Here is an 8940-nt window from a genome sequence, read left to right on the forward strand (position 1 = left end):
ACCATCCCAAGCCCTTCAAACCACCGCAAAAACCATCCTTAACCGCCGCAAAATCTACACCCATTTCCCCCATTCCGCGAAATCGGTGGCCGAAATCGACCAATCGAGGGCTACCATGGTCGATTTCGGCCGTTTTGAGGATGAAAGGTAAGGGAGGGTGGTTTTCGGGGTTGATGTAGCTGTGGTAGGTGGTGAATTGCGGTGGGAAGGTGGTGATTTATGGTGGTTAGACAAGGTTGGGTTGATATTCGGGGAGGGGGAAGAAGGGAAGGGAGGGTTTCGCCGGTTTTCGTGGGGGTAGGGGATGCCAATGGCTTGGGTTAGGCTGTCGGCACAGCTGGAGAAGGTGATGTCGGTGGTGGGGCTGGCTGAGTTTGGGTTTGAGTTTTTTTCTTTTTTCTTTTAATTTTTTTAACCAATATATAAGTGACACGTGTACTTAATGGGATCTACAAATGGTTTTTTGTACGACATCCACTAGGTGGTGGTAAAATCAAACTTTTAGGTTTTTTGGTGGTGTTTTAATAGAAGGTTTTTTTTTTGTGATGTTATAATCAAAATTGTGACATTTTTGTGGTGTTATTTTCTAAAATTTCCAAATACATAATATATTAATTTATTAAATGTAAATATATGAAATATTAATATAAAATGTATTAAAGATGTGTGGTGTTACAACATTGAACATGTGTCGCGTTGTATTTGTTATCTTTTAAATAATATTTATAAAAAAATGGAAAAATTAACGTAAATAGACCAACCTTTGGTCGGTTCTCCCAAAATGGACAAACCTATAAATCTGCCCATATTGGACAGAAGTTTGCTATTTTTCGCCCAAAATGGACCAAGCAGGTCACCTACCTGTTATAACAGGTAAAAAGTCCACATGTCATTAAATCATTGGTCAATTTATTTATTTTTTTTTAATTTTAAAAATTTGATAATTCTTACAAAAAAAAAGAAATAAAAAAAAAATCAAAACCACCCTACTGCCAGCCCCCCCTCCCCTCACCCCACTAGCAGCCCCCCTCCCCTCATCCCACTGGCAGCCACCCCCCACAACAAAGAACAACCACAACATCACCACCAAACGCCAGCAACACCTCCAAGCACAACACCACCACCGCCTCTCCATAACCACCATAACAGCCACCACTTGATCCCCACCTAACCTGCCCCTCCTCCTCCTCGTTAAAGTCGAAGTCGCTGCCCTCATCGTGAGAGTCCCCGCCCCCCCCATGTCGAAATTAAAACTAAAACCCTAAAAATTGAAAAGCGAAAAGGGAATGTAAGATTAAGTTTGAAAACTCAAATCTAATTTGGTGATTCGATGATGATGGTTTCTGGTTTAATTTGGTGAGGCGCAAAGCAGGGGATCATTCCCCATTTTAGAGCATCCAAAAATCAAAGAAGAAGAGAAAAGGGGGCTGATGGTTTGAGTGGGTTTTCAGCGGGAAAGAGGACTATGGGCTCGTCTGGGGCTGGGTGGGGTGGGGGAAAAGGGGGGTGTTTGGGGTGGGGGAAAGGGAGGGGGCGGTGATGTTGGGATGGGGGAAAGGAAGAGTGGTCGATGCGGGAGGGGTCTGGATTGAGATTGGGGGTTGCCGGGGGAGGGTGGTTGTTCACGGGGATTGAGGGATGCCGGGGGAGGGGGGCTGTTAATGGGTGGGGGTGGTGGTTTTGTTTTATAATTGTATTTTTTTTTAATTTGAAAAAATAATTAAAGGTTTTTTTAAAAAAAAAAACAAAGAAAATTAAAAAAAATGACCGGTTGTATAGGTCACTGGTCATTTGAGTTCATTTTGGGAGAAAAATGTTAAACTTGTGTCTAATATGGACAGATTTAAAGGTTAGTCCAATTTGAGAGAACCGCTTAAAGGTTTGTCTGTTTATGTTAAATTTTCCTAAAAAGATCTGAAATTAAAAAATAAAAAAATAAAAAAATAAAAAAACTCTCTCTCTTCCCGTTCAGCAGCCCTTTCCACCTCCCCCTTTAGACCCTCCTTTGGCAACCTACCACTCATCGGAAACAACCCCTCCTCAGCCCCACCCTCAAAACCGCTCTTCTTCCCACCCACAAACTCAAGACAGCCACATATCCCCACCCATCACCCTCAAAACCACCATCCCCCCTTAAACCGCCTCAAAATCACCGACCCGCCCTCGAAATCGCCTCCAAAACCATTTCCTTCACCTGCCGGATAATAGAATGATAGATCAAAACCTTTTTCCCTCACCTGCCGGAAAAGAGAGAGATCAAAACTTATCCCCCACCAATCCGAAAAGAAAGAGAGAGCTTGCGTGAAAGGGAGGGGGGTGCCAAAATCTGGGATTACGTAGGGAAGGGGTCAGAATCAAGGACATGAAGGGAGGGGGCCGAAAAAGGGGACGAGGACGGGACAGGGGGCAGAATCGGGAACGGGGAAGGGAGGGGGCCAAACAATGGTGGATTCCGGGGGGGAGGTGGTCTGGTGGGGGGATTTTTATAAAATAAAATCGAAAATTGATAATAAAAAAAATAATTGACCAATCACATTGTGACACGTGTAACAAGTAACTATTAACACATGTTACCAACCGGTCACATTCTATTTTGAGCAATTATGTGTAAAGGGTCATGTTATCTTGAGATAATCCAAATATTGGAATAACAGTGAAAGGTGATATTATTCTTGGCAAATTTTCCTTATTAATATACAATTTAAAATTCGAGAGGAAGTTGTTTAAAAGAGAACAATTAATTGTTCTCAATCTCCTTACTCTCCCTTAACATTCTCATCTGATCTCCTTAGTCTCCTAACCAATCTCACTCTCCTTAGTCGTCTCCTTTTCATTCTCAATCTCCTTACTCTCCATACCATTCTTATATTATTTACTCTCCTCACCAACATTAATGACGATTGTTAATTTATGATTTGAAAGACTTATGGGCTTAAGAACGTTTAATATATATATATATATATATATATATATATATATATATATATATATATATATATATATATATATATATATATATAGTCATAAGGTGATGTGTAGACTACAAAAGATAAGCTAAAGATTGTTATATAACCAAAATTAAGATACTTATATCATATAGATAGTCGTTGAATCTGGATATGTTTGATACATCGATCACATAACATGATCATCATTTTGTAAGCATACATAATCATCAATTTGTAAGTGAGATTTTGGACCCAAAAAATCAATGAACTACTCCTTTAAGAGAGTTAACTATACAATTAGGCCCTAACTTCTTACTTTTTTTTCACTCTTTGGGTACTCACTTTTTTTTCACTCTTTGAGTACTCTCAGGCCAAACTAGCCCCCCTCTAACTCACCGTTAATTTAAGCTAATTAAAAATGAATTTTTGTAAGCAAAAAATAAATTACATTAAATTATATTCATCCTCAAGCAGCCCAAAACAGGGGAGTGAGAGTTCTGCAACGGCTCCAGTTAATTCCACTTCATCTTTCACATCCTTTTTTTTCCCTAAATAAACATCAATTGACCATAACCTAGTGTTAGAGGGGTCAAATTAACACATAATTCAATAAATTTTATGACAATTTAGGTCAAAAATTTCAAACCATCTCCTGTTTTGGCAACAAACTCTTTTTTTTTTATCAAATCCCTAGCTTTAATTTGACTAACACAAGCCACATTTAGATCAAACAAAGATCAAACAGCAAAAAAAAACACATCTAGATTATATTATAACCACAAAATCAAGGTAATTTTAAGGCAAATAGCATGGCAAAGTGTTTTTATCCCAAAAAAAACCAAAACCCTAACTCGTGAAATCCATTATTTCATACAAAAAAAATCGATTTAATGAAGAAAAACAAAAAAAATATTGTAGAAATGTACCTTAGTTGTTGGAACAAAATCGTTGTCTTTTTCCCCAGTCTAGCTACAATCCAAGAGAATTTTGTTGTTGAAGCTTCAATAACACATTTCAAAAGAAGAAAAAAAAATTGAACAGAGGAAATGGAAGTTGAACTGCAGCGAATTAATGTGGTCCTCTTGCTTGTTATTTTGCTTCTAAAACACCATTTTCACCTTCCAATGGTTTTACCAAATAATCTTGCTTGTTATTTTCACATTTCAATTGCATCATTATATGTGCTTAGCTGTACATCAGTTGAGTTAACCCAAGGGACTATTTTTTGCTGATGTATTTATTTGATTTGGCCAGATTTTGGGTTTGAGTACCCAAATGGTGAAAAAAATAGAGTACTCAAACGGTGAAAAAAGTAAGAAGTTAGGGCCTAATTGTGTGGTAAACTCCCTTTAAGACCATATAATCATATTTTTGTATATGCTTAAATTAATTTAATACTCCATTATTTTTTTTTCTTTCAATTTTCAATCACAATTAAAAAAAAAAAAGTATTTATGCATGAACCTTCTAGCATAGTGCATTCATTTGACATTATATTCAAAAATGCTCATTTAACTACATTTTGTAAGTACTCTACTCAACTAACAAGCAACCGATTCTGGCAAATAATATCCGCGCGAATTAAATTTGCAAGCCTTTTCAAATCTTAAAATTTCTCCCAATTTTTTGTCAATCAAAAATTTCATAATCAATGGAGTTATTCTAAATTAGGTTTAATTTTCATACTTTGTTTGTGTATCAAACCAATTAATCGAAAAAAGTAGTAAAACTTTAAAATCCCTATTCCATTTTTTTCGTTCTTTCTCTCTCCTAAAATTTCCCAATTTCTTCTAAAGGTGATCATTGGACGGGCCGGGCCGGAGCAAAAAAATTATGCCCACTTCTCGGGCTGGGCCAAGCTGCGGGCCGAAATTTTTGTGCCCAAACCCGCCCAAAAAGGTCGGGTCATGCGGGCTTTTCGGGCCATTTTCGGGTCGGGCCTAAAAATTCAACTAAATATGCATGAAAACGCATTCCCAAACCCGCCCCCAAAAAAAAGGGCCAGGCCGGGCCCACCCCGATTTCGGGCCGAAAAATTCTGCCCAAAATCAGGTCGGGCCAACGGGTCGAGCCATACTTAATCAGGTCTAATTTCTTCCCTTTTTTAAGCACCACCGTTACCCATTGCTCATATAACGTATTCCATAAATTACCACACACAAATTAACCCTAACTAATTGCGAACCCTAACTTGACACAATTGTGAAACCCTAATTTTGAAAACATATAACGTGCCTCACAATTTATCCAAATAACACAATACGAAACCCTTATTTTCATATTACACAATAAAGGTGAGATTTTTTAATATTACCCTATAACAATCCTAACCCAATTACAAACTACAAATAATTCTCCTCAAAACATATACCTCACAATGTCGAACTCAAAGGGAAGAGGACAAAGGACGCAGCCTAGTTTTTGTTAATTTGATTCTTCTGGTTTTAGTTCGCTCCTTCTTCTTCGCTGCTTCGTGTTAACAATGTACTAAAGTGGAATTGAGAAGAGAGAGGGTAGAGGACATACAAAAGAGGAGAGAGAAACACAATTATAATTTCAATTGTTTTTAAAATTTAAAAGTTTTTCAATATTTTTGGGGTTTTATATTTTGTAAAGGAAACGACATTCATGCCCTGATTATAGTCAAGTAAGACTAAGGCCTTGTTCAGTTCACGTTATTTTTGGTGAACTGAATTATTTTTACTGAACTAAAATTTTATTTACTGAACTGAAATTATTTTCGTTGAACTAAAATTATTTTTACTAATTCTTTATTATATTTCTTCTTTAAAGTTACTAATTTTTACTGAATTGAAATTATTTTTACCAAACTCAAATTGTTTTTACTGAACTGAAATTATTTTTACTGAATTTTTTTTTTAAAGTGAAGCGAACATGGCCTAAATTAAATAGAGATTTATAATTGAGCAAGCCTCAGTTTATAACCTAGATAAACAAATTATGTTTATCAAATGACATTTTAGTACATAAGTTGCATTGAAATTTGTGTTTTTTAATTAAAAAAAAAATATTTTTACTGTTTGTGGGCTATTGTGACAAGTTGGACAGCACTTTGGGAGTTAACACTATGGGTCACCGTGTTTTAGCAAACATCAAACTAGAAAACACACTAATTTATCTTCCCACCCACCTTATCGTATTTTTAGCAAGTGGTTGTTTAAAAAGTGGAGCCATTAGAATGCACCTACCTATAATGGGTCATCGTGTTTTTGCAAACATCAAATCATAAATCGCACTAAATGTTTCTTCCCACCCACCTTAATCTTCTTCATCCAATCTCTACCCACTTTCATCTTCTTTTTCAACTCAATTCGGGACAACACTAGCACCACCATTGTCGCCGGCTTTGGCGGCGAAATTAAACGAAAACCCTAGTAATAAAAAGAGAAATTAATGGCGTGGTTAACCCTAAAGGGTAGCTGAGTTTTCCTTCCTCCATAGAATTTGACTTAGCACCACCATTTCTAGCGGCTTTACCGCCAAAATTAAACGAAAACGCGAATAACAAAGTGAAAATAAAGGGCATGGTTAACCCTAAAAGGTAAGTAAGCTTTTCTTCCTCCATTGATTTTGACTTGTTCGATGTCGTAGTGAAAAAGTATACTTTCCACCATTGAAATTGAAGGTTGAAGAAGGAGAGAAAAAACAACAAAAGGTTGAAGGAGGAGAGAGAAAACAAGAGTTAACCAAAGTTAGTTGTAATTTACATATACACCCTTAGGTTATAAACTTGTGTTTTCTCTTTAGAATTTCTCATTATAGAATTGGCTGAAGTGGACAACACTTCATTTAGATCAACCTCAAATGAGTTCCACCTTACCAAATAAAATGAATAATAATCAATAACATAACGTAATACTAAAATAAACACCAGTAATGACACGTGTCACGTCCTGGTGCTATTTTTTCCCTCCAAAAAGGGTTTTTTTTTTTTTTTTTTTTTTTTTTTTTTTTTTTTTTTACTTCAACTACTTATTTTAAATTATTCTTTATATATATTCAGTAAATCATGTACACCCTTCGTTCCTGAAAGTTCGACTAACTTTGCATTTGTGCGGTCTCCAATGTGTGTCTTTAACCATTAATATCTTTGACTATGTATCATTGAAAATTATAAAAACTTGATATTTGAAAAATATAAACTAAGGCAAATCTAATGAGATCTCCCATGGTAATATATTTCATTTATATAAATCATAAAAGTTGGTCAAAATTATTCTATTTTGACCACATGAACAGTAAGTGAGTCGAATTTTCAGAAACGGAGGTAATACTTGTGATTCACTTTCCTAAAAAAATATTTATTTGTGATTCACATATTTTCTATATCTTTTATTGTATAAATTATTATTCATATCTATATTATTTCATGTCTAATCAATATATTATATAAACTACATTGACTTAAAAAAATATTTTATTGTTTAAAAAAGGCCAAATTAGAAAATAACACCTGCAAAAAGACCCGATTTTGATTATAACACCTTAACATTTCGAAATTTTATTATAACACCTACAAAAATCCCAAAATTTTGGTTTCACCACCCACTAACGGATTTTTGGATGGAAACCGTTAGTGGAACCCACTAGGGACACGTGTCAGTTGTTTATTGGCTTAAAAATAAAAATTAAAAAAAAAAAACCCCTAAACTCTAACCCAGCCACCAGCCCCACCACCGCCGACCGTCACTACACCGCCGGAGACCCCCCACTGTCGTTGGATTCCATTCCTTCTCCGGCGAAACCACCGGCCGTCACCCCCACCAACATCAGCCCCCCCCTAAATCCCCTTCCCCCTTCCTTCTCCCCGAAAAATCACCCCAACCCACCACAACCCTCCACGAAAACCACCTAGCCCCTTCGCCTCTTTCAGACCCACAACCAAACCACCGTCAACAACCGCTACAAGCACCAATCGAAATTTCGCAGGTGGTTCTCCATCAATTTCAGGCGTCAAACGGGAAGTTGTCTTAGCCAAATTCCGGTGGTGTTGCTTCGCAAAAACCGGCTGAAATCGCTGCGAAATTCAGCAGATTCGCAGGTGGTTCTCCGTCAATTCGCAGGTGGTTGTTCGGAAGATTTCGTGGCTCAAGAAACGGACTGAAATCCTGCAGAATCCGGTGAGTTTCGTCGGTGAAGTTCCGGCGATTTCACTGCTCAGGAAACCGTCAATTGCAAGCGTTAATCCGGAAGGTTTTTCGCTGCTCAACTTCAGGGCTGGGCTGGGCCTGGTATCGCCGGATTATGCGAGGGCAGGTGATGCCGGTGGCTGGGTAGGTGGTGCCGATGGTGGGGCTGGCTGGGTTAGGGGGTTAGGGTTTTTTTTTTATTATTTTTTCTTTTTTTTAAGCCAATACACAACTGACACGTGTCCCTAGTGGGTCCCACTAACGGTTTCCATCCAAAAATCCGTTAGTGGGTGGTGAAACCAAAATTTTGGGATTTTTGTAGGTGTTATAATAAAATTTCGAAATGTTAAGGTGTTATAATCAAAATCGGGTCTTTTTGCAGGTGTTATTTTCTAATTTGGCCTTAAAAAAATATATTTTATTGACTTTGATTGTTTTCAAATAATTGATTAGATTAGAGTTCCAATATGATAAATATTTTTTATTGTTTATATGTATATATGAATGTTGTTATGAAATTAAAGAGAAAGAGGAAAAGTGGGGGAGAGAATAGATCGATATTCTTATTATTACTCAATGATGTAGGAGTACATATATATATACATGTGATACAATTAGGGTTTCCTTGTAAAATAATAAACATAGTATATCTAGAATATCCTAGAATTATCATAAGGGTATAATAGGGCATCCACTAAATACATATATTATATAACACTCCCCTTGGATGACCATTATCGAATAGTGTGCCTCGTTAAAACCTTACTAGGAAAAACCCGAAGGGATAAAAACCTAGTGAAGGAAAAAGAGTACAACACTATCGAAATACGTCTTGACATACT

The sequence above is a fragment of the Chenopodium quinoa genome, unplaced genomic scaffold (assembly GCF_001683475.1).
Source record: "Chenopodium quinoa cultivar QQ74 unplaced genomic scaffold, ASM168347v1, whole genome shotgun sequence".
NCBI classification, from domain to species: Eukaryota; Viridiplantae; Streptophyta; class Magnoliopsida; order Caryophyllales; family Amaranthaceae; genus Chenopodium; species Chenopodium quinoa.